The following is a 26,074-nucleotide window of genomic DNA, read 5'->3' on the forward strand; positions in this document are numbered from 1 at the left end:
ATATTGAATTATTTGGGTAGAGAATGAAAAAAACTCTACTAAATAAGTTTTATTCTTTGATCAATTTATTACTCATTTGGATTGCTCTGATTTTCTTCATTTCACTGTTGTTACTAAAATTTAAAAATATTTCATTTAAGAAGTTTTAAGCATGCATATTTATTTATTTTTTTTTGTGGTAGGGGAATCAAACTCAGGGTCTCCCATGCTCCATGCCTCTAGCTGGCATATCATGTTTTATTATAGCTTCTACTTCCAGAATTGTCTTTGATTGTTAATATTTTTATCATATCTCATTGTCCTGTGTCAAATTTTGTAGATCTAAACTTCATCAAGGATGGTGTATTACTCTTTGATCAGTAACAACTTTATGTGCTATTTTTAGCCACTGTCCATTTTCACATTACCAGTTATACAAATTATGAACTAGACAGAGCTAAATTTACAACAGTATAAATAAAGCATCCAGCTTTATAATGTTTGTCATGTTTCTTGCTACCTTTATCCCCATCTCCAATCCCTGAGTTCCCACAAAATATTCTTTCCTCATAAAATACACATCACAGCATATTTTAATTAAATTTTTCGCCACCAAAAGATGAGGAATTTAGAGTAACAGCAGCTTTTACCCCAGTGCTTAGCAAAGGTTAGGGGCTTAGCACATAATAGAGGCTTAAAAAAGTAAAAACAATTCGCAGGTGTAGACAGACTAGTTGCCTTAAGACGCCAGGCAAACAAGATGTATCAAAACACTAAAAGATTGTCCTAAACCTGCATTATTTTTGGTAGCAAGGATGGAACCCAGGGCCCCATGCATGCTAGGCAAGCACTTTACCACTGAGCTACATCCCCATGCCACCTAAACCTGCTTTCTTGGATACACTTGTAAAGTTAAATTACCTCACCCTCAAAAAAGCATGACCTGTTCAAGGAAATCAAGACTGGTGCACATAATCCTGATTTTATGTGTGTGTTGGGGTGGGGGGTGGGGTGGGGGGGGTGGATGTTAGTCCTTAATTCTGCCTCTTTCCCTTTAAAAGGAGTTGCTTTATTCAGTAATAACGTATTTCAAATACCAAATGGTCTGCAACAACACCTCAAAAAAAGCCCAGGTCCCCGCGAAGGTGTCAGCTGGAAGAAAGGCAGAATTGAGTAAGTTCAAAAGCAACAGGCACCTTCCAGACACAGGAAGAAGGGCAGACAGAGAGGAAGCCACGCACTATAGGCCCAGACACAGCCGTCGCATCCTCCTTGCGTCGCCATGGCAACGCGGCACCTGGCCGGCCTGGATTGGCCAGGCCCAGCGCGTGGAGCCTGCTGGGAGAGCATGTCCCCACCTCAGCTCAGCAGGTTTGAACTTGACGGGCCAGACGCGGGCTGTGTGGCCGTGGAGTGTTGCTTCTTCCCCTCCTGGCATCCTGTTCTCTGCGGACTGCAGTTCCGAGTCTGAGGCCTCCGTGGCCTCCTTCTCCGCCTTCATGACGGGTCCCTGGGGGCGGTGGCGACGTCTATCTGTTGGTCGCCACTGCCTCAGAGCTGCAGCAATTCCACCATGTCACTGTTGTCTCCCCTCAGCCACCACAGCTTCTCCTTTGACGATGAACATGGTGAAGGAGAGAATGAGGAAGATGTGGACGAAGATGCCCATGACGTAGAGACCGAGGTGTTGAGCCTAAGAGGAACAGAGTTACCGGGGCGCGCCAGGTAAACCTGAGGCTGCCCGACCTATACAACCGGTCCCAAGGTTTCTTGGACCCTTCCAAGTACCTTCAGCAAACCAAAACCATCTCCTGTCTTCCACCTTAGAGGCTGAGCAGGCGCCTGCATCCTTAAATGCAGCCCTTTCTGCAGAGAGTCCTGGGCCATTTCTTACAGATGACATGTTTTCTGATTCTTACCTCTTTAATTGCTGCTATCTCAGTTTCCTTAAAAATGACCCGTATATAGTCTCAAACACACGAAACTGCTTCTATTTCAGGAGTTTTACGAATCCTCAGAAATCCAGATGGTGAACTGAAGAACTCTTGTCCATAATCTTAGTTCCAAAATGTGTTTTATGTAGTAGGTTGTAATAGTGTAAACAGCTGAAGCACAGATTTTAGTCCACGACAACATGCAGAGGCAGGGTTGTGTCTGATCTGAGGACAAACTTTCAGTGGAATAGTTATTGTTGTATCAAAGAATATTTGAAGCAAAGGGATTATTAAAAACCATCATAATGTTTATTTCTACAGTGATTCAGTCAGCAAACATCTATGTTTTGCCACATATTAGTTTAGGTACTGGGGATCATAAATAAAATATTCAAGATTTTATTAAATTAAAGCCCAGCTCGGTCCACTCTTTTACATGTGATAAAACTGCATCACAGAACACAAATAAAAAGTCTGACTCAAAGGCATACACCAATTTATTAGCAGACCTGGGCCTAGTAGTGAGGTAAACTGATCAGGTTCCCTCTTATACAGCATGACTATTTTAGGGTGTATAGAAATAGAAGCAAAAGGCCTATCACTGTAATAATGTAGGTCTATTTGGGGGTAAACGTCATCTTCAGAAGCCAATTTACAAGTTTCTGATCATCAAACTATATAAGGAACAATACAGGAGATCTAAAAAATGCAGACCAGAGAACCCATACTTTATGTGTGAGTGAAAAGATGGCCCCTCTCTGTATAAGGAATGAATGAATGGAATGTGGAACCATCTTAAATGACCCATACATGGTTACAAAAGTTACTCTTTTAAAGATGAGTGGTATGTTGGTGGAAATGTAAACCAGGAAGAGTAACCATGCAGGCTGTCCAGGCTGCTTGAAAAAACAAGAAAGAGGCCATCTCATATTAACCCCATAGACTCAGTGGTAAGAGTTAGGGTTTTAGGAGACCATTTTCATCTATGTTTTGTAGGGATTATTTAGGACTTAGTGGGTATTAGATATTTTTAAAATGAATTTTAAAGATGTGTGAAATACCTTCTGAACATAATTAACAGGACTAAACAAGGTGGACATAGTTTATCAGCCTGAGGAATAAATGACCATGAAAAACTGCAGCTCAACTACTGAGACCCTGCATTAGCTTCCACAAGCCAAAATGCTAATCAAATGGAACCTGTCAAGGGAGGAGCCAGACCTATCTATGTCTCACCCAAAGCCTGAATGAGCTAATAGGGCTAAGGCTGCCTAAGCACATTTCATTCCCCATGAGTCAAAAGAATGCTGAGGATGTGGGTCTAGAAAGATTGCAGAATTTGTTAGGTCTTGTGTGTGGCAAGTGTTAGATTTTTATTAGGTACTCAATAAATGTGTGTTGAATGAATTCCTGTTTCTCCTTCCTGGAGAATAGTTAGATACCATGATTATTTTCAAATGGTTCAGAAAAACTAGCACTTCTTTTCTTTTAGAAGATGACTGTGTTCCTTTAGTTGTTGTTCTGGATAGCTTGTATGGGATGAGATAAAGGAAGGCAGCCTGAGTCATAGCCCAGCCATTGTTTTGGGCTATCAGCATCCTCTGTAGAGTACAGAGAAACCAAGAGCTCTGGGATTTTATGCCTCTCTCTGCCCCTTACTAGCTACATCTGATTGTGGCATACTAGTAGAGTAAGGCTTCTTTGAGATAGACTCAGGCATTGGCTGCACATATCTATGTGCTCAGATTTGTGTGTGTGCTGGGCCTCATACATGCCAGGCAAGCATTATGCCACTCAGTTACACCCCAATCCCTCAAGATAATTTTCAGTACAAGTAGATTTATGCTTAAAAGAGGATTAACCTTCAAGTGTATTGGCTGGGATTGAGAAGATGATCAAAGATGACCTCAAGACAAGATGATGAAAAGTATTTTTCTGGAGTCTTTTATAATATGCTTTGGGCCTACTGCTTTTCTATTTAGTTCTTTTCTGTCTTTCATATAACTATATTTAGGAAAGTTATGCCTTAATAAGTTTCTTGTCATAAATAGCTAATTATGAAGCTTTTCTTTATTAGGAGTATATCTGTAGTTTATATGCTATACATTTTGAACACGTTTACTAAAAATGTTAAGGCAGGAAGTATTTAAAGTGTTATCTAAAAAAAAACTGATTTGACTAATTTCTTCTTTCAACAGTGTTTCATAATCTAGACCCTCAGTCAAGACATATTTGGTTTTCTTCCTTCCTTTTTTTTCCAGTCCTGGGGATTGAATCTAAGGTGCTTTAATCTACAGCCTACTAATCTACAGCCCTAAACCTTTATATTTTTCCGCCTCAAACATACAATCCTCCTATCTCAGCCTCCTACATTGCTGAGATTATAGGTCTATGCTATCACAACCAGCCATGTTCTTATTTATTTATTTATTTATTTATTCATTCATTCATTCATTCATGTACTTTTCTTTAAGGAACTCATGGCCGGTGGCAGAGGGAGACCAGTGACAGGAAGCTCAAGGCAGTTAATCCAGAAGTTTTTAGAAAGTTTCCCAGACAATATAGTATCAGAATAAATCTTGAAGGAAGAATAGGAGTTAGTTATAGTAATAATTATAATAAATGGCACAGCATGTACTTACTGAGGGTCCAGAACTATACTAAGTGCTTCACTTCTTCATGCAGCTACTACTGTCATCTCCATTTTACAGATGAGATCTCTTTTTTAGAGAAATTTTAATATGTGCAGAAACTAGGAAGAAGCAGATAGAGATTTTATCCCCAGGCTGTTTTACTCATGAAAGTAAGCTCTTAATCTGGCCATATGTGAAGGTAGAGGAAAGGCATTTCAGTTTTAGGCAAAAGCTGAAGAGTACAACACCATAGTGTATTTACCAACCCACAGAAGTTCAACATGACTGAAATGTAGAGTCTGGATCACCCATTTATGAAAAGAAAGGCAGGAGTCAATTTATGGATGTCAGGCTAAGGAGTTTGGATTTCATCCTGTGTGCAAATGGATCCTGAAGAACTTTGAGATGAGAAGTTACATGATAAAAGGATGCATTGGTAGGGGCAAATCTGGCAGCAGGTTTAGAGAATGATTTAAAAGGGAAGGCTAGGCACTGTTTATGTTTGGAGTGCTTGAAAGGTTTGAGAAGAGAATCACTTGAGAAAATTGAAGGATGTAGAACTGATATGACTAGTGATTGTATGGGCATGAGGGTAGCGGGAATCAGACATGGAGGGGTAACGGGTGGAGTCAGATCTGGATTTCTGGATTAGGTAACTGGGTGGATGGTGGTAACATTCATTTAGGATTATAAAAGGAGTAAAATTTTTCTTAGTGGGGAAGAAAGAGGGTGATGGATGCTGGAAAATGCTTAGAATTTTTTTTCAATGGACTGAGTTCAATATCCTGGAGCAGTCTATAAAATTGTTGGAAATAAGTCTGGAACTTAAGATAGAGATCTGGCCCAGAATAGCTGATCCAGATATCACCAGCATGTAGTGATAGTTGAAGCTGAGAACAGATGAGGTCATAATGCAAGACTGAAAAGGAAAGATGTGCCTAAGAAATAATATATTAACAATGTCTCTTTTCCACTTAGAATACAAGTTCTGAAAAGACATGAATGGATGATTAAATAACATAACCCCCCCAAAAAAAATTAGGGAAACTGAATCTATGAGGTATAAAAAGTGGTACAAAGCAGTTGTGAGGCAATTGTTTGTTAGAAGGAACAATGTTGAAGATACACATACCTGAGTCTATATAATAAACTTGCCCCTGGAGCTATGTTGGGTACTGAACAACCTTCCTATCTCTGAGTACTGTAAGTTTTCCATTAGTTTTGTGAGGCTTATGTATCCAGCCAAATCCTTCTGTTCTTTATTTACTCATATAGTTAATTTTCTGTGTACCCAGAAGAGTCACACTGATAGAAGGTACAAAGTGGAGATGAAGACAATGATTAGAGATAACCAGATTGGAGAGTCTTGTATATTCTAAGAACTGGCAAAAGGTCATCAAACAAAATATTAAATGTTGAAGGAGAGAAGGGCCACAGCAGTTGTGGGTGTAGCTCAGTTGATACAGAGTATACTTAACATGAATGAGGCTCTGGCTTTGATTCCCAGCACTGAAAAAGAGAAGGGTATATTTTTTTTCCATAGCTTTCTATTTCAAAATAATTTCAAATTTAAAGAAAAAGAATATAAAAAACTTTTATATTCTTTTTCTTTAAATCCTTTACCCAGAATTCCTAATTATTAAATTATTTGCTTTTCATCATTCTCTCAGTATATATGTACACATTACTTTTTTTCTATTCTATATAGTGGAGGGAAAGGAAAAGGTCTGCCCCAGGATCTGATTAACATTATGTGTATATGTGTATATGTGGTAGTGGAGCTGTAGATATAGTTCAGGAGCATGTCCAAGGCCCTGGGTTCAATGCCTGGTACCACACACACACACCTACAAAAGATTATGTGTACTAGTAGTAATTAGTGATTACTTGTATAGATAGAATTTTTATTAATAAAAAATAAAATTTTAGAAATAAATAATTTCCTCAAGTGACCTTGAGTTACATAGGTTGGGCTCAAGCTATTCCATTGGGTTTTTAAATAATTTGGTTTTTGAAGAGAGTGGCATAACTAAATGAGTAAAGTAATTCAAAATTAGATTTCCTTTTCCTGATTTTTCATTTTTTTTTGCTTTATATAATTGATTCATATGTTTTTAAAATAACAGTATTGAAATTATGTTGTTAGATTTTGTTTTCATTGTATAGTTAAATGATTTTTGACTAGTAAGAGAAGTATTTCGTGTACAAGTTCTACAGTATCCTTTCTTTCATAACAGTAAAGTTGAATCAGAAGATAACCAAGAAGAACAGAAACAGGTCCACTTAGGAGAAAGCAGCCTGACACCATGGGAGGTGTGGTTTGTTGGCAAAGAAAAAGAAGAACATGACCGGCTGCAACAGAAAGCTCTAGAGGTACAAGTAGACAGTATTCTTTCTATATGACAGTGAGCTCACAGAGTAGAGTTGCTGTTGTAAATTAAAATGTTAATCTTATTGTTCCTGAAAACAATGTGTGTGCATTTATTTGTATTTGTTTACTATATTAATCTTAATAAATCTAATTGTAGAAGCAGTATATTTATTAGAAGTACATTTAGAAAATATAGCTAAATATAATTAAGAAAATGAAAAGCTCTTTTAATTTCACCACCTAATAATAATCTTTGTTAAAATTATGGAATATAGCCTTCTAAACTTTCTTCTATGTAAGTTTTTTAAAAAATAAAAACAGTCATCTTAAGTATCCAAGAGGTTTGATTCCAAGACTTTCTTGGATTCCAAAATACTCAATGCTCAAGTCTTTCTATATAAAGGCATTTAACGTATATATCTCCCAATCTACTTTTAATCTTTTCTAATTACTTATATCACCTAATACAATGTGAACACTACCTAAGTAGTTATTATACTGAATTGCTCACAGCATAATGACAAGAAAACAATGTGTCCCTGCTCAGTATAGGCACAATTTTTTTGGCATATTTTCAATTTATGCTTGATTAAATCCATGGTTGCAGAACCCATGGATACAGAGGGCTGATTATATGTACAAATGTATATCTAGAGAGACATACAATAGAATTTTGCTCTTAGGTAAATTAAACTATATACTCAGGAAAAGTTCTAGGAAAGAAGAGAAAAATTGAAATAGAGACAGGAATCTATTCTACCTACCAAAGAGCATGTGCCCTGGCAAGTAAATAGATTTGTGTAACTTGCCATCACCTAAGCTCCCTATCCAGACTCACTCTCTGATTTCTTTTTATCACAGAAATGGTGAAAGATACTTCTTGTTTTTAGTGAAATAGTTTCAATCTTTTTAATCTGTTTTTTTGCCTGTTATATTATTAATATATTTCCATGTTATTTTAATTTTTTTTGTACTTTTTGGAGCTGCATTGGGGATCTAACCCAAGGCTTTGTGCTTGCTAGGAAAACATGTTACCACTGAGCTATATCCCAGCCCTCATTAAATATTTTTCAACATCACTATAAAATGATTGTTTATTATTAGCTGGGGATATAGCTCATTTGGTATAGTGCTTGCCTCTCATGCACAATGCTCTGGGTTCAATCCCTAGCACCACAAAAAAAGAAAAGCAAAGAAAAGAAAAAGATTGCTTATTATTAAAATATAATTAAAATGTATTAATGTGTATTAAAATATAGTAAACTGGTACACTATGGTTGGATATTTTAGTTTATTCTAGTCTGTTAGTAACCATGTTATTATAAAAAATCATGGGAACTAAAGCTTTGCACTTTCTTTGCCCTTTATGATCTTCCTTGAAATTTTTCATATTGGTTTTGAAATTAGTTGTTATTTTTGTGATGAGTTTATACCAGGTAGGCAATCATCTGTTCAGGAGACTTGGAATGATTCAAATGATTGTGTAAATTAGTATATTCTGGCATTTCCCTTTTACATGATACTTTGTATTCTAGAATACAAATTTATTCCTGGAAATGTACACTGTGACAGTAGTATTTATTTCCTCTTAGCAAGCACAGGGCTTGAAAAAGACTTTGTGGTTTGGTTTCAGCCAGGCTTAATAAAAGCTCTAGTTCTAGTCTTTTTACTTGCTGGATGATCTTAGCCAATTTATTTAGATTTCATACTTCAGTTTCCCCATCTGGACAAGGTGGGAAAAATAGTACCTGTCATGGGATTTTTGTGAGGATTAAATGAAACAAAGTATAAAGATGGCTGATTTGGTTTTTTATTGGTATTGGCATTTCTATCATTGCTAGTTTTAGCCTTTGGGGAAGATTTTTTTAAATTTGTTTTCATAATTAATGTTTATTTTTGAGACCCCAGTCTCTTCCCATTACCTCAACTTTAGATTTTAACATTACTAGTTCTTTTAACATTACTAGTTCCAATGTTTAGTGTGGCTTTTATTTTTCCTGCTTCTTTTTTTTTCTTAGACTGCTAGAGATCAAACCCAGAGCCCTGCACATGCTAGGCAAGGGTTCTACCACTGTTCATCCGTCCTTGGGTAGTGTTTTTGAAAAATATCTGTTCACAGTGAGAAATCTAATTTTTTCATGTTGAACATAACTATAAACCTATACATAGATGTATATACATATATATTTGAAAAAGTATCTTACTTTATTCAAAACATGGTATTCTTTTTTATGAAAGTCAATTATAATCTGTTAAATTGATTTTAGACTTACAACTTGGAAAACACTGGTAGAGTAAATTAGTGGTAAAGCACAGTTCATTTGTGTTTTCTTCTAGCTACTATAGAAGTCACTTGTAAGGAGAATCACTATCAGTAAAAGGGGGAGAATAATATTTACCTCTTATTGTTATTATGAGGTCTAAATGAATATCAGGATATGGTCTACTATATATAAAGAATTCAATACGAGTTAGTTATTACATATGAAAGTATATAATAACTACTCTGAAGATTTGTTTCAAGAACAGATTAAAATAATAAATATAAAGCCCTTACCACAACCATTAAGCATATCGCAAGGTGTAATTATTTGTATGTATTAAAGTCTTTTAATGTTTTGAGTAATTTGACATTTCTTATGGCAACTTCATTACTTAACTTTGAAGCAATTTAAGATATTTTTGAATGAACCTTGCCTGTTAGTTATGCCAAGGAATTGTACCTATCAACCATAACATACGGATCATATACTCAATGTTTTGTTAGCTTATTTTGAGCTATGATGGTCTTTATATTTTATTTCTTTTGAGTGAAAACTTTATTTATTTTTTTTCTTTTAAAGAATACTGCCTAAAACTATTATAGCTTTCTGCAGAAATAATATTTAACTTCTGTCATCCAGAAAGTGTAAATTGGAGGTACTTTCATTGGAAGTAGGATCAGTTTGCTTTGCAGGATATATGAGGGACATTTGGTGTTGGGGGACTGATGATATTGGTAGAAAACAATGCAGAATTAGAAGATGGCTTATCATCATAAATTTCAGCCAAAATCTATTTGGATTTTCATGCCTTTCTCTTTATTTCCTAAGTCCTGCTTTCCCTTATTTTTCTATTCCCTAATTTGCTTACAAACCATGTCATTAAAAGGACAGATTTTTGACCATAAGGAATTGTTTATTTCAGATCCTTATAAAAGCTAAGAAGCATGAAGGCGAGAGAAGTAACTTTGCCAAGGTTTCGGTTAGTAGCAGAGCTGGAACTGGTATTAAGTTCTTTAGATTTCCAATTTATGTGCTTTTTATTAAGAAACATTCTAGAAATAAATAGATCAGACTTAGTATTTGCTTTTTAACTTATTCTTGTTTTCTTATTTTCTTCCTTTAACATTTAAAGAAAATTTTTTTTCAGTACCACGCAGAGGTACTTAACCACTGAGTCACATCTCCAGTCCTTTTTTGTAGTTTATTTAGAAACAGGGTCTCACTAAATTACTGGGGGCCTCACTAAGTTGCTGATTGCTTTGAACTAGTAATCCTCCTGACTCAGCCTCTCAAACTGCTGGGATTACTGGCAAGTGCCACCATGCCCCACTTAAAGGAAAACTTAAAGGATAGTTGAATCAGTAAAAAGCTCATTTCATTCATGAATTTGTTTTCAGTAACAGACATTTAAATTTGTTTTAGACATCTCTGTGAGATTGAGTTTAAAAATCGTTTTAACCCTTTACAGTTACCCTATTAAAAATGTTATACATTTGTAATAATGTTGAAATGATAAACATGGTAAACACTGAAAATTAACATTGACATTATGCAAGCTAGCATATTGGTTTTGTAGGTTATTAAATATATTTACATTTTTATTATTTAAAATAATTCTTTAATTCTTCTAAGTTCTCTGTGGTCTTTGGCTAATTCTAATTTTTAACATTTGACTTAACATTTTAATGTAATCTGTTCAAAATTATAAAAATTATTTATTTTGTGACTAGTCCAGGTACTTTTTTTCCTGTTATTTTTCAACCTCACCATTTAATCTTCAGCTATTTAATTTATCAGCCATTAAGGAAGGAATAGGGTAGGATATAGAGTTGGTGAAACTCAAAATTGTCAGTTTGTTTTTTGTTTTTGTTTTTGTTTTTGTTACCTTCAATAGTAAAAAATCATTTGAAAATAGGCAAAGTGTATTGAAATAATGATGCATGTTTAGGACCCTCTTTGGAGTTTTGTTTTCCATTACCAAATGTTTATTCTAAGGGAAAATAGCTATAATCTTGTTGAAATTCAGTGGTGTGCCAGAAGAACACACATGGTCTTTTGGAAAGAAGACTCCTGCTGTATCCTGGAGGAGGCCTGCCTCAGTGGTGAATAGATGGAGCCATTCAGCATGGGAAATTTTAAGAGTAGCTAGCCTTGGAAGAGAGGGTAGTGTATGAGAATGTGATGTATATTCTGGGTAGGCAAATACTTAAATAGACATTATAAGAATACAGTACTATTCAGGTCAGTGGTAGCATTTTCTAGCTACTTTTGGATCTTTTATTTATTATCACCTATATCAACATTAACTAAAATTTGGTATTCATAAAATAGTAATGCAACATCTTAATTTTCCCCCTTTTGAGTTACTTGAAGACTGTTAAAAAGTATATAAATATAATCAATTATGCTTAATCATACACTTAAACTTTTTTTAAACAAAAATTTAGAACTGGTTTGGAAAATTTTGAATGTATAGTTGTCAGATTTATATCTAGCCTTTTACTATATGTAAATTTATACACATGTATATACACATACATACACACATGCGTATCAGCACACCCACACACACTCTGTGTTTTTCTCCTTTTACTTGTTTTCTGGCACAAGTCCAGAATGTCTTCCCCTTATAGGGTATATTGTCATAACCTTCTAGTCAATCTCCCTCAGAATAGTATTGATCATTTCAAACTCAGCCTTCAGTCTTAATAAGAGCTCTAAATCATCACTTTTGACTTTTATTCTTCATCATAGTGTTCAATTTACTGTCTTCAAAAAACCCCTTTCTATCTAAAGAGGAAATTAGTACCACACTTTAAATTAATCGTCATCCCCACCCACATCTTTCACTTCTTTTAAAGTCATCTTCTCTCACTATTTTAAGAAACTGCTCATTTCTGACTATCCTGGTTCAAACCATTTCTCTTTGTCTTCCCTTTTTGTTCTTTTCTCCAAACTCCTTTTTTTATACCCAGTAACTCACAGTGTAGCACTTTATTCTTTGGTATATATTGAAAAGATTAGATGAGAGACTTCTAAAATTTCATCTTTCTCTCTGTGTGTGTGTGTGTGTGTGTGTGTGTGTGTGTGTGGGTACATGCACAGTTCTTGTTAGATCAATAGCAGGCACTCAATTAGAGTGTATTGAGTGAGTAATGAAGGAATAACAGCTATGAGGTAGTGAAGAATCCTATCAAGGTGGATATTTGTTTTGTGGGATATGGTATTTCAAGGTTTGAAGATTTTCTAAGTGAGACAGGGCAACTATTTTCTTTGCAGTGGAATTTTAAGATCAGAAATCATAGTAAACAAGAATCTTTTGATTAGTCATTCTAAAATGCAAAAAAATATGTTCTTGGTGTAAAGTTTTATCTTCATTTAAGACCCTGGAATTAACCTGAGAGTTGGAAAATTGCCCATGGAGGTAAGTATTTGGAGAGAAAGGAAAGATGGGAAGGAGAAAGGGAGAACAATGGAAGATTCATAAATGTATCTGATTACTAGTATCTAAGGAAGAAAGAAAACTAACCAGTAATTATGATTGTAGAGTCCTAGAGAAGTCTAGTTTGAATAGCTTTCTCAACTAAAGCCATAATTTAGTTGATGAGTGACAGAGTGGTAGCATTCAACTTGTAGTTTTATTTGGCCGTACCTTCCACATTCTTTCTTCTAAGGAAATGCCCAGACGTGTACATTCTGGTGACAGCAAGACAGTTAAATAATCTGAGGTATGAATTTGGTTTTGTTTTATATCCCAGTAGCTATAAAATCTGTGAAGAAAACTGATTCTTTTTTTCTCTAAGGAAAACTGAATACCTTCTTTAGATTTCTTCTTGGGTGTAACTCTGATTTAAAATTTTAATTTAGGGATTACTTAATTCCTATTCTGTAGCTTCAGTAAGAATCTTGAACCTTTTTATAACAGTAAAAAAAAGTTGCAATTCTCTTGAGCCACTGCCAATAGCTTACAGTGGTGCCAAAATTTATGTATGGGAAAGTTGATTTCAATGAGGGTAATTTAGCTGAAATTTAGTCTAAGAAACTAGTGTTTTGCTGCCAAGCAATTATTTGCATTTCTAAAAAATGACTTATATTTTTACCAATGCTTTCTTTCATTGTAGACTAGTTACTTAAGTAAGTTATTATCAGTAGTGGTATATATTGTATAATGGAAACTATATTCTTGTTTAATTTGGTTAAGCTCAACCTTTTTTAAAATATGTGATTTGGGAACTTCCCTTAAACATTGCCTTTTGTTTAAATGAAATCCACAGGAATTAAATCAACAACTAGAAAAAAGAAAAAAATGGAAGAATGTGAAAAAAAAGATAATTGCTGAAGAAAAGCACAAGGAATGGGTTCAGAAAAAGAATGAACAGGTTAAAAGGAAAAAAATGCATACACAAATCCTAACATCTCTTTTCAAAGTCTTTCTTCCAATTAGTCCTTAGCTATATTTTTCTTATATTTCTCTTTGGTTCTTTCTCTTTTGGGGTTTTGCTTTTGTTTTTTACCCCTACCCTCATGAATATTTATCAAGTCTCTTGTCTTTTGCCCTTTGCCCTTTACTCTTCTTTTGTTTTTGGTACTAAGGATTGATCCCAGGCATGCTTTACCACTGAACTACATCTCTGCCCTTTTTATTTTGTTTTGAAACAGGGTCTCACTAAGTTGCTGAGACTGTCTCTAACTTGCCATCCTCCTGCCTTAGTCCCCTTGAGTCACTGGGATTAAAGGCATGCACTACAGAGCCTGGATGCCCTCTAATTTTATTCTTTTCTGTCCCTGTGAACTCTACTAGTGTCTGCCTGAATTCAGCAATTCTAAATATTTTAAAAATATTTTTAGTTGTATATGGACACAATATCTTTATTGTATTTATTTATTTTTATGTGGTGCTGAAGATGGAACCCGGCACCTCACATGTGCTAGGCAAGTGCTCTACCCCTGAGCTACAATGCCAGCCCCACCAAGTCTGAATCTTTAGACTTGAATTTTTTGAGTCTTGGATTTCTATCCATTAGATCATCAGGAAACTCCAAATGTGTACACCTAAAAAAAATACCTTTGCTCCATTCCTCTTCATAGACTTTTTCCTATTATTCCTTTATTTCTATTACTTCTACTGTGTCTTCAGCCACTTAATAATAATAATTATTATGTTGCTCCAAAACATCCCTTTCTTTACTATATATAATTGCTGCTTCTATTTTATTTTCTGAATGGTCTCATTACTTCCTTCAACTTTATTGTTTACTTCTTCACACTAGGATATAAGTTCTTATAAGATCAGGAATTTTGCTTCTTTTTTTCAGTTATCCAACAGCTTATTCATTACCACACATTAGAGGTACCCAGGAATATTTGTTAAATGAATAAACCCTTCCTGTATGTCTCTGCAAGATTAATCTTTGCTGCATAGATCTGACTGTCATTCCTTATGTCTATTTTTTTTATGTTCCACACCTGTACTGTCTTCTGACTGAGATTTTACCAACTCTAGACTGACTGGTTAAAGTGTCTCCACTCTATTCCCTGAGCCAAAGTAGCATTTCAGCCATGTCTACCATCTGTTTTCTCTTTATTCTATGCTGATTCTTTTTACTGAGATTATTTAGGGAGCTCACACAAGATAATCACAGCCGCCCCCAATCTTCTTGGAGTATTAGTTTTACTGGAAATGTTTTGAGAGGAAAATGTTATATTTTTATAGTAAAGCAAACATAGGTATATAAAGAAGTAGACTGTAAGTTTTATTTTTATTTTATTTTTCAAAGTGTTCATGATCAAACCCAGGGCCTTGCATATACTAAGAGAGCACTAAATTTTTTACATTATTTTAAAGATACAAATAAATTTCCTAGAAATCTTGAGCTTTTGGCTGTACTTCCCAGGCCTCAAGAGTATGTATTCTTGAGAAATTTTGAGAATACTTATCTTTTTACTATTTTTTATTTCCTAATTTTTACATATGGTATTTTATCAGGATGGAATCTCATCATATCCTCTGTTCTACTTTTCAATTTGTCATCTAACTCAGATTACTTTCTATATACAGATTGGCTGTTCACATGTTAGAGATTCTTCCCTGTGAATCTTTGTTCAATTTATATTAACTTTAATAGCACTTTATCATATGGTGCTTTGTATTTTCTATATGTTTTATAAAAAACGAAAAAAATGGCTGTTTTGTATTATGTACATCCCTTTGCTTTCCTTGTAATTTTAAGATCCTTAAGATCAAGAATTCTTTTTTATATTATTTTTTATCCATTACAAGGTTTATAATCCTTTGTATATAGTAAGCTTTTGTTAATTGAATGAGTGAATGAATTTTCTTTTTTCTTTTTTTTTTGCAGTGCTGGGGATCAAACCTAGGGTTTCACTCATGCTGGGTTTTACCACTGAGCTATATTCCTATTCTTCCTTTCAATTTTTGTTGTTGTTGTTGTTGTTGTTATTATTATTATTATTATTATTATTATTACTTTTTAACTTATGGTGCTAATTGAACCCATGGCCTTAAGCATGTTAGGCTAGCATGCAACCATTGAGCTATCCTTCATATCCCTACTTTCAATTTTAATACATTCTAATGTTGGATCACACATTAGAATTTTTTTAAAGGTCTTTATTTTGTTTATTAATTTTTATATGGTGCTGAGGATCGAACCCAGTGCCTCACATGTACAAGGCAAGTTCTCTGCCACTGAGCCACAACCCCAGCCTGATACATTAGAAATTTTAAAATAACTGGGCATAGTGGCACATGCCTGTTGACTCCAAGTACTTTAGAAGCTGAGATGGGAGAATCACAAAGTTGAGGCCAGTCTGGAGAATTTTCTGAGACCCTGACTCAAAATGAAATGAAAAAAGGTCTAGGATAGGGTGTAGCTCTGTGATAGACTGCTTATCTAGCATGCATGAGGGCTTGAGTGGAATCCCTAATACTGCCCCCCAACCTCCATTTAAAAAAATACTCTGCTATCACTTTGTTTTATATTGTGATTCTGTATGTTTCAAATTGATTTTATTATTAAAATATAACTATGAATTTAGATAAATTCTCAAATTATAGGACAAAGATTTAAATTTTTAATTATAGCTTTTGTCCTTACCTATTGTTGAATGTGATGCCAAGTGATATTATTATGAGTATCAAATAATTTCAGTAAGTTGAAGATAACATAATCTTCATCATCCAGGCATTAGAAGAAGGAAATTGGTTAGAGAGGTGTGTGTGTGTGTGTGTGTGTGTGTGTGTGTGTGTGTGTATTATAACCATAAAAGTATTCAATCCTTACTTAGATTGTGTTTGTTTAGAAATCAATTACTATGGATTGTGTTTGTTTACTTCATCCCCAAAAGAGTACTTTGAATAAATGTCACAATCAAAATAAGTCTATATGACCATTACAAAATTTTGGTTGACACATTTTTGAAGTTTATATAAAAATAGTTCTCCATGTATGGTGTGCTCTCTCCTCAAGAAGCTTCTCTTACCTTCTAACTTCATTAAGCTAATTTTACCATGCCAATCAAACATAATCGTTGTTTTTTCTAAGAATGTAAGATGCTGCTGAGGAATATCTGATATATATTCACTGTTTTAGTTAGTGGTAGTAGACCTCATCCAATTATTTTTGAGGTAAAAATTCTTTTGGAGTAAGTGGCTTGCCATGACATAAATCACTAATTATTGAAAGCAAGATTCCATAAGGTAGAAAATGATTCAGATATGAACCCTGAAAAATTAATTTACCTATTCTGCAGCATTCTTGTGCATGTTAAAAAATAATTGATCCCTCCTTTTTTTTCTTAAAAACTATCAGATTTCTTATTCAGCCTTAGTTACATTTACTTGTATTTGTAAAGACTGCTCTCCTGGTTCTTCTCTTCCTGTCTGCCATCTAGCTTTCTGTTTACATTTCATGGTGTGTGGTCCTCTGCTGCCTACAGCTTCATTTTAGTTTTATCTTGGGCTGCTATTTTCTCTAAATCATTTTCACTGTGTTTTATCAAAAAATCAGACAAAAGAATTTATGTACACATTAGTAAGATTGCTTTCTTCTAATATGACTGTAAATTGTGAAATTCTTTTAAAACAAATATCTTATCTCATTGAGTACACTTAATATTTGTGTTGCTATGCTAAATTATTTTCGAGATTAATGTTTTTACACATTAATACGAATTTTGAAAAAGACCTCTACTTTCAATGTTTTAAAAAGTTATTTAAAAATAAAATTGTTTTTAATTCTCAAAGCACACTGATATTTTATTTGAAAGACTTAATTCAAATCAACAAGGTGTATGATTGATAACACTGTTATCAGTGTATCATTCATGATTTCAACAAATGTTTACTTAGCTTTTTCTATGTGCCAAGTAGGCCCTATTAGAAGAATTAAAATAGAAAGTCAAAAACTTTAAGTATCCAGTTGTTAATTTCTTTTACTTGTAAGAAACAAAGGTTCTTTCAGGGCACCATTTTAGAAAAGAATGATTAATTATTGTCCTCTGTGATATAGAACCAGTGTGCTAGAAATTCCGAAACCACTTAATGGCAGACTGCTTTCTCAGTAGCAGTGACTATTCTGACTGCCTGCTGTGCAATAAAATACACCTATTTTAAGTTTATGAGTTTGACAGATGTGCATACCTGTATGATTAATAAGCACCACAGTCAAGAATACAAAATTTTCATCACTCCGGAAATTTCCCTTCACATCCAACCCCCATTCCCCTTCCCATAGCCAGCCACAGCTCCAAATATCTTGGTAATCTTTCTATTCTGTACATAAGATTGTACTGTCTATACTTTCTTAAAAGCAGAATGAAAGAATGTGTTGGACTTCTTTGTGTTGGACTTTTTTTGTTTTTAAATATATCCTGATATTTCATATATTGTTGATTCATTTTTATTGATGAGTAGTCTCCCATGGAATAGCACAAATTGTTTATCCATTCACTAGTTTATGGTCAGTGGATTGTTTTCCATTAGGAGATATTATGAATAAAATTCCATGACCATTTATATACAAGTCTTTTTTGGACATTTGTTTTCATTTGTTTTGGGTAAATGTTTAGGAGCTGAATTGCTGGGCTATGTGGTAAGAATGTGTTTATGAGAAATAGCCAAAGTATTTTCTCAGGTGCTTATGCCAATATATATTCCCATGACTATTTATAAAAGTTCCAGATATTTTACATCTTTGGCAAACCTTATAATGTCAGTCTTTCATTTTTGTTCTTCCAGTGTATGTGTAGTATATGCCATTGTTTTAATATTCATTTCCATGAGATCTAATGCTGTTTCACATCTTTTTATAAGCTCATTGTATTAGTCTTTCAGGGATGCCATAACCAAATACCACAGACTTTGGTGGTTTAAACAACAGAAAATTTTCTCACATCCCAGTGTCTGCAGGTTTGGACTCTATTTAGGCCTCTGGCCTGCAGATGGCTTGTCTTCTGGCTTTTTCTCTGTGCACACATATCTTTGGTGTATTTTCCTCTTTAAAGGACTTCAGTCTTATTGGATTAAGACCTCATTTAAGTTTGATTTACTCTTGGAAGGTTTTATCTCCTCACACTGGGAGATAGGCCTTCAACATAGGAGGTGAAGGGGCATAATTTAGTTTATTATACTTGTTGACCATGGTAGGCAGCATTCTACAACTGAGCTACATTTGTTGTTAGCTTCTTTTGGACTTGTTTTGTGTCAGTTTAAGTCTTTTGCCCATTTTTTTGAAGGGGTTACATGACTTCTTATTAAGATATAAGAATTTGTAAGAATTCACGGTTGAGTAAAACTTAGTGGCAGAGAGCATGCTTAGCAGGCTCTGGGTTCAGTCCTCAACAAGTCTCCTTTCTCCGTCAAAAGACATGTAGGAATTATTCTTTCTTTTCTTTTCTTTCTATCTTTCTTTCTTTCTTTTTTTGAGATGGGGATCTTGGTGACATCACTTTTTTACCCCAGTTGACCTCAAATTCCTGGGCTTGTCAGGTGATCCTCTTGTCTGAGTCTCCCAAGTAGCTGGGAATATAGGTACATGTGACACTGGGTGAATTTTGTACATTTCTCTTCAATTTTTCTTTTCTTTTTTTAATGTGGTGCTGGAGATTGAACTCAGGGCCTCACTCAGGCTACTCTAGCACCTATCAATGAGCTAATCCCCAGTCTATGAATTCTTTATATATTCAGACCACAAGTCCAATGTCAGATAAATGCATTGCAAATTTTTTCTCCCATTTATTTTTTTCTTCCTTTTTTTGCCAAGGACTAAATCCAGGGATGTTTAACTACTGAGTCACATCTCCAGCCAGTTTTTTTTTTATTTTTTGTTTTGAGACAGTTTCTTACTAAGTGGTGTAGGAGGGCCTTGCTAAGTTGCTGAGGCTGACTTTGAAATTGAAATCCTCCTGCCTCAGTCTGCTGAGTCATTGGGATTACAGGTGTGTGCCATCACTCATGGCCCATTTAATTTTTCTAAATACAATGTTTTAAAGAGCAAAATGATCTTCCTTCCTTCCTTCCTTCCTTCCTTCCTTCCTTCCTTCCTTCCTTCCTTCCCTCCTTCCTTCCCTGGGGATTTAACCCATGTAGTGTTTACCACTTAGATATATCCCCATCCTTTTTTTTGAGACACAATCTTGCTAAATTGTGTAGGGCCTCCCTAAGTTGCTGAGGCTGGCCTTGAACTTGTGATCCTCCTGCTTCAACCTCCCTATTCACTGGGATTATAGGCATGCACCTCTGTGCCCAACTTAAAGAATACAAGTTTTAAATTTTGACAATATTCCATATTTCAATTTTTTCCTTTTATGGTTATGGTTTGTATGTCTTTATTTAAGAAACATGGTGTAATTCAAGAGTATAAAATATTTATTGTTTTCTTCTAGAAGTTATAACTTCAGCTTTACCTGTATGTTTATTTTGAGTTCATTTTAATATCTTGTTGAGTTAAAGATTGGGGTTCATTCATTTGCATACATATATTCAATTGTTCCACTGTTAATTGAATAGATAATCCTTTCCCTTTCAAATTACCTTGGCACTTTGTTTAAAATCAATTGAACACACACACAGACACAAACACACACACACACACACACACACACACACACACACACATAGATCTATTTCTGAATTCTATTCTCTTCTATTGATTTTATATCCTGTGTCAGCAGTAATAACTTATTACTACACCTCTATAATTATTGAACTTATAGTTTTTAAAAAATAGACATATAAATCAACTTTTGTCTTCTTTTCCAAACTTATTTTAGTTCCTTTGCACCTTTCTATATGTAATTCAGCATCTGATTATCAGATTTGCTAATTATGCCTGCTTGAATAGTGCCTGGCACTATTGGGATTTTGTTAAATGTGTAGTTCTTTTTGGAGAAAATGGCTTTTAGTAATATCAAGTTTAAAATTTATGAATATGTTTTTTTCCATTTATTTGTCTTATTTCTCCTCAGTTTTATTTAGTTTTTGATGGTATTATGCCTCATTTGTACATGTATTTCTAATTATTTCACATTTTGGGCTATAGAGCAGTTATCTTGCCTTGTTTCTGATATTATCTTGAATCATAAAATTAATTTGTGTAGTCATTTGGTATTATTTCTTTCTTAAATGTACATTGCAAACTACCAATGAAGCTATCAGAAGCTAGAGTACTTTGTGGTAAATTTTTAAATTTTGATTTTTTTTTATAATAAATGGTTATCCAGATACTATTTCTTCTTAAATTAATTTTGAGAAGTAGTATGTTTTAAAAAGTTTTGACATTTCGCTTTGGTTTAAATTTTTTGGCATAACATTATTTTTAGCATTCCTCCATTTTGAAGTCTTTGTGGTCTATAGTGATCTACTACTTACTGTGTGATCTTAGACAAATTACTTACCCTCTTGTGCCTTCCTTTCCTCCTTTGTAAATAGGATAATAATAGTACCTACCTCATACTGGGATTGTAAGAATTAACTGATGGTCCATATGTATAATAAAGTACATAGAGTAGTGCGAGGTATAGATACCAATGAAGTGTTAGTTTCTGTCATTAAAAACATTGTAGGGACTGGATGATTTCTTGTTGGTGAGGTTAGGCAGGAGAGTCATAAATCACACAGATTAAGAGAGATATATTCCAAGACCATTTTCAGTTTGTAGATTTTCTGTCAGTGAGGAGTAATTAAAACCCATTATTGTTCCATTGGCTTTTGAGGTTTTGTTATGAAAGGATTCCTTTTCACAACTATTGACTGCAGAGCAAGAAAGATATAAATCAACTTGAGGAATGGTACAAGCCCTGATTTTCAAGACTTGCTTGTGCTGCTCAGCACTGAACAGGACATGTATTATATGTAACTGATGTTTATTAATTGGGTGTTAATTTATAATTCAGTATTTTACAAGATACTTTCAGGGAAGGAATTTCTCTTTTGGGATCATCTCTCTTTGCTCCATGAAAACTTACATGTATATATATATTTATATATATATACATATATACATATTTGTATTCCATATTCCTTTTATACCTTTCAGGTTAATTTCTAAAAGTTTGATAAAGAGAAATCTCCATGTCATTATTTATTTAAAATTTAACTACAGGTGGTAGGTTATCATTTGAGTAAGGAGAAGAAAAGCATTGAGTTATATTTTATGTCAAAAATTATTTTTTTTTTTTCTGAAAAGGGCAAGATCTTAAACATCTCAGGTTTTCTGCTCATGCAGTCTCTACGGCAACTATTCAACTTTGCTATTGTAGAATAAAAGAAACCATATGCAAATATATAAGCAAAATTAGTTAGCTGTACTTACATAGAATGTTGTTTACAAATACAGATGGCCTGTGGGCCGAATTTCACATTTAGCCTTGTTTGCAAATCTCTGATCTCTATAAAACAGTATACCTAAATATTTGCCCAATTATGTTCTTATATGCAATCTTCAGCAGGCATTATTCACTTAAATTCTATAACACACTTTTGGTGAATACTTATCCAAGTATTTGTATTGACATTCCTATCTAGGAAATGTGCATATATATGAGGGTAAACATCCATTAAAAATACTAGGATTCAGCAGTCTAACAGATAGAAATATTTATTCACTTATTTATTTAAAGAATATTTATTGAGAACCTGTTATTTACTCAGTACTATCCCAGTTGCAGGTATATGTTGGTGAGCAAGATCTTTGTCAGTGTCCTAATGAAACTTACAGCCAAGCAGTAACTATCTGTTATTGACATTGAACAGGTAATTGCAGTATGTTATATATTCTCATAAACCGCATTGTGCCAACCACTGTTACACCACTTATTTTAAGAATAATAGAAGTTTAGAAAATTATTGCATATAACAATCCTTCCTTATGTGAGAATAATTACAGGTATTTCAATTAAAATTTCTATTTTTATTTAAGAAAAGGAAAGAAAGGGAACAAAAAATGAATAAAGAAATGGAGAAGAAAGCAGCAAAAGAACTAGAGAAAGAACATTTGCAAGAAAAAGCAAAAAAAAAAAATATCAAGAATGTTTAAAGAAAAAAATTGCTGAAGAATGTGAGAAGAAGAAGAAAGAAAAGGTATTTTTATTAAAGTATCCAGTTAGAATATGTTTTTGGTGTTCATAGGTGCCAACTATATTTTAGAAAAAGTATAAGATTAGAAAATTGACCGTATCATAGCATAAAGATATGAAACTATCCTTACTTATATTATGCTGTCTTTAAGCTTCAAAATGAATATGTATTTTTGGTTTCCTTACATTGAGTAATTTCAATAAGCTTATATATTTTTCAGTCATATTCAAAATTGTTGTTAGTTGTTTTAAATATTTTTTCAATATACTTTTATCTAGTCATATTACTGTATAATAAATTACTTTAAAAAGAAGGTGGATTCCTTTTTCTTGGGTTTGATATCTTATTGTTTAGAGGAAGACACATTAATATCACATCCCTGATCATGTTCAATTTTACTCCCAAATTACAGAAATATAATTCAATATTATGGCCAGTAAGCCATTGAGAGAGGAAACAGCTGGGAGAAAAGACTCAGTAGAATTTGAATGGAAAGTTTAGTTATAGAATATCCTTGGGAATGCTTTGGTCTTGTCATTTTAAGGAAAAAGAAAAACAATGGCAAGCTGAATTGCAAGAGAAAAAGGAAATAGCAGATAAAAGTTTAAGGAATGGTTGGAAAATGCAAAAAGTAAAACCTTGTCCAGCTGTAAAGAGCTATGGGTATGCCAATGGAAAACTTACAGGTTAGTTTTAATGTTATGTGGCTTACGTAAGTATGGTTTGAAAAAGCAAATTTTATACATTTTGTTTCTTTTTCACAGAAATAGAAACATAAAATTTATTTTTCTTTCAAATTACTATCTTTTAGAAAATTATACTATGTTGGTAGGAATTTATTCATTCTCCATAAATGATATATAGAGGTAATGGTTGTAGAACTTCAAACTTACACTTTTAAGCAATGATTTCTAACATTTGGAAATAAGTTAAATTCTCAGGAATGGAATTGTAGTTCAGTCACAGAGAATGTTCTTAGCATGCATACAGCCCTGCGTTCAATTGTTAGCATCCCTGGTAGTGCTCTCACATTCTTGGATGAAAAAGCCTTACTCAGGATGTTTTTAATGGTTCATCTTGCCTACCCTTTTTCTAACCTTCTCTAAGGCAGAGCTTCCAGTGTCTTTGGCACATAATTTTTACAGGGTGGGTTATAAATAGCACATGATCAAACAAAACCAATTGGCCTTTAGGCTTGGTCTGATGATAAATGGCATTGCATATTTTTCGTTGTGTTTTATGTTGAAAGCTCATACCTTGATGACAGCTGCCTTCGCTTGTTTAAATGATTTATTTTTAAAAATACTCCCATTCTCTTTTGTTCACACAGTTTAACATATTCCAGACTTTGTTTTGACCATCTTGGTGAAGTGTGTGTTGACATATTATGCAGTCAAAGTGGGCTGCCAGGGTCTGAAAGAAACATTCCTTCTGTCAGGATTAGACCTCTCTTATATGTCATAGGGGTCATCCATTGTATCCATTAATCCATTTTAGCTACTGAGGATGGCTTCTTTGTTCTCCTTCTCCTCCTCCTCCTACCCCAACCTTCCTCCCTGCCACCCTCCCTTTCTTTCTTTCTCTCTTGCTTAAAAAAAGGGCAATAAGCAATGATTTTGACCTACTGATTAGATAGTAAAGCTAAGACTTTAGGTGGGAATATACATATTGACTAGAAATTATTTGCTAAAACAATGGACTATTTTATTAAATTACTTTGCTTTTTGAATGAGTTTAATTATTTTTTATTTGATTGGTTCTCTTTAGTCATACATGCTTGTAGAATTCATTTTGATATAACTAAACAAATATGGGACATACCATTCTTATGGATGTACATAATGGTGCAATTATATACATCATATGAAAATTATTTTAAATTCATTTCACTCTATTTTTTTCCTATCCCCATCCCTTCCCTTCATTCTAATAAGCAACATATTTGGCTGCATGCTGTACTTCTGTTAAGTCTTTATTCTTTATCCTATCATTTTTATAAATTATGAAATAAAGGAATTTGTGTGCCTATAATGACCAAAGGATTTGAAGATAATTTACAGAATGTTCTTCCTTCACATAGTTATTATTGTCAGGCATCACAATTTTTAAACAGTATGTTCATCAAAAGATGCTCTCTCTAATTAGTAATAAAATTTCACTGATTCTGTGAAATCTTATTAACTTGAATAACAATAAATCAAAATTCCCTTGTTCTAAAAAATCTGATTCACTTTAACTGTATAAGCAAAATAAATTTTCTGTAAATTTTAATCTCTGACAAGGGGAAACTAGTTCACAAATAAGTCATTTCCTAGACAGGGTTAAGAAAATGAAGGTTTTATTCAATATTATGGTTCTGAAATTAATTCCATATTAAAAACTTTGCAGGTGTTATTATTTGCATTGATTTTAACAATATTATTTGGGTTCTCAGCATTATTTTTTGTATATGTTTTAACTATTTTTTGGCTTCTCAGAATTATCTTTTACTACATTGCTATATTTGAAAGTGTTAGATTTTTAAAAGTATTCAGATTAGCTTGGTGTGTCAGTGATAGTTTGCCTTTTTGACAGTTTAATATTTTCTAGGAATTTTAAAATAAGTAATTATTGTCAAGAAGTTTAGTTGTTTTGTTTTGTTCTGATTTTTCAGTGATTGTAGGTTTTTACAGTGGAACTTCCTATCCAGAACCAGCCTTTTGTAATTCAATTCCATGGAAACCAATTCATATGCCACCTCCCAAAGAAGCTAAGGATCTATCAGGAAAGAAAAATACAAGACCTGTGATAGGTCAGCCACACAGGTAATCTCTGGTAATTCATAAAGCCAGAAGCAATCTCTGCCTGGGAACTCTGTGCAAAATGGAAAGATAGTATATGTGGAAAATACTATGCTTTTACCTAAAGCTACTTAATTTTGAAATCAAAAAGATTTTTTACCTCTCAATCAGCAAGTTAGTACTTGATGTGATTATTTTTGTATTTTATATAGAGTCTAAATGATTAATTGAGAAAGGTATTTTTTACATTTTGGTTTTTCTTCTAAGATTGATCTTGGCATATTGTTTTGCATGATAAATCTAACAATTTTGCTTATGTTTAGCTTATATTAAAACCACACTGTAATACTCATAAAACCAAAAATTTTTCCTATATTATTTCATACTCTATATTGTTTGCTGATGTTTATGTTCAAGAACATAACATTAAGATTAATTTGTCTAAATATGCATTTCTAAACTGCATGCTTTATTAAATGGGTTACAAACCAAGAATAATCAAAACAGTCTTTATTG

At 33.6% G+C, this 26,074-nt stretch overlaps 1 pseudogene; it reads left to right on the forward strand.

The window, feature by feature from the left end:
• Positions 1 to 1,261: 1,261 nt before the first annotated feature.
• LOC143389213 (coiled-coil domain-containing protein 34-like) lies at positions 1,262 to 25,652 on the forward strand (annotated as a pseudogene).
• The last annotated feature ends 422 nt before the right edge of the window (positions 25,653 to 26,074 follow it).

The sequence above is a fragment of the Callospermophilus lateralis genome, unplaced genomic scaffold (assembly GCF_048772815.1).
Source record: "Callospermophilus lateralis isolate mCalLat2 unplaced genomic scaffold, mCalLat2.hap1 Scaffold_550, whole genome shotgun sequence".
NCBI lineage: Eukaryota > Metazoa > Chordata > Mammalia > Rodentia > Sciuridae > Callospermophilus > Callospermophilus lateralis.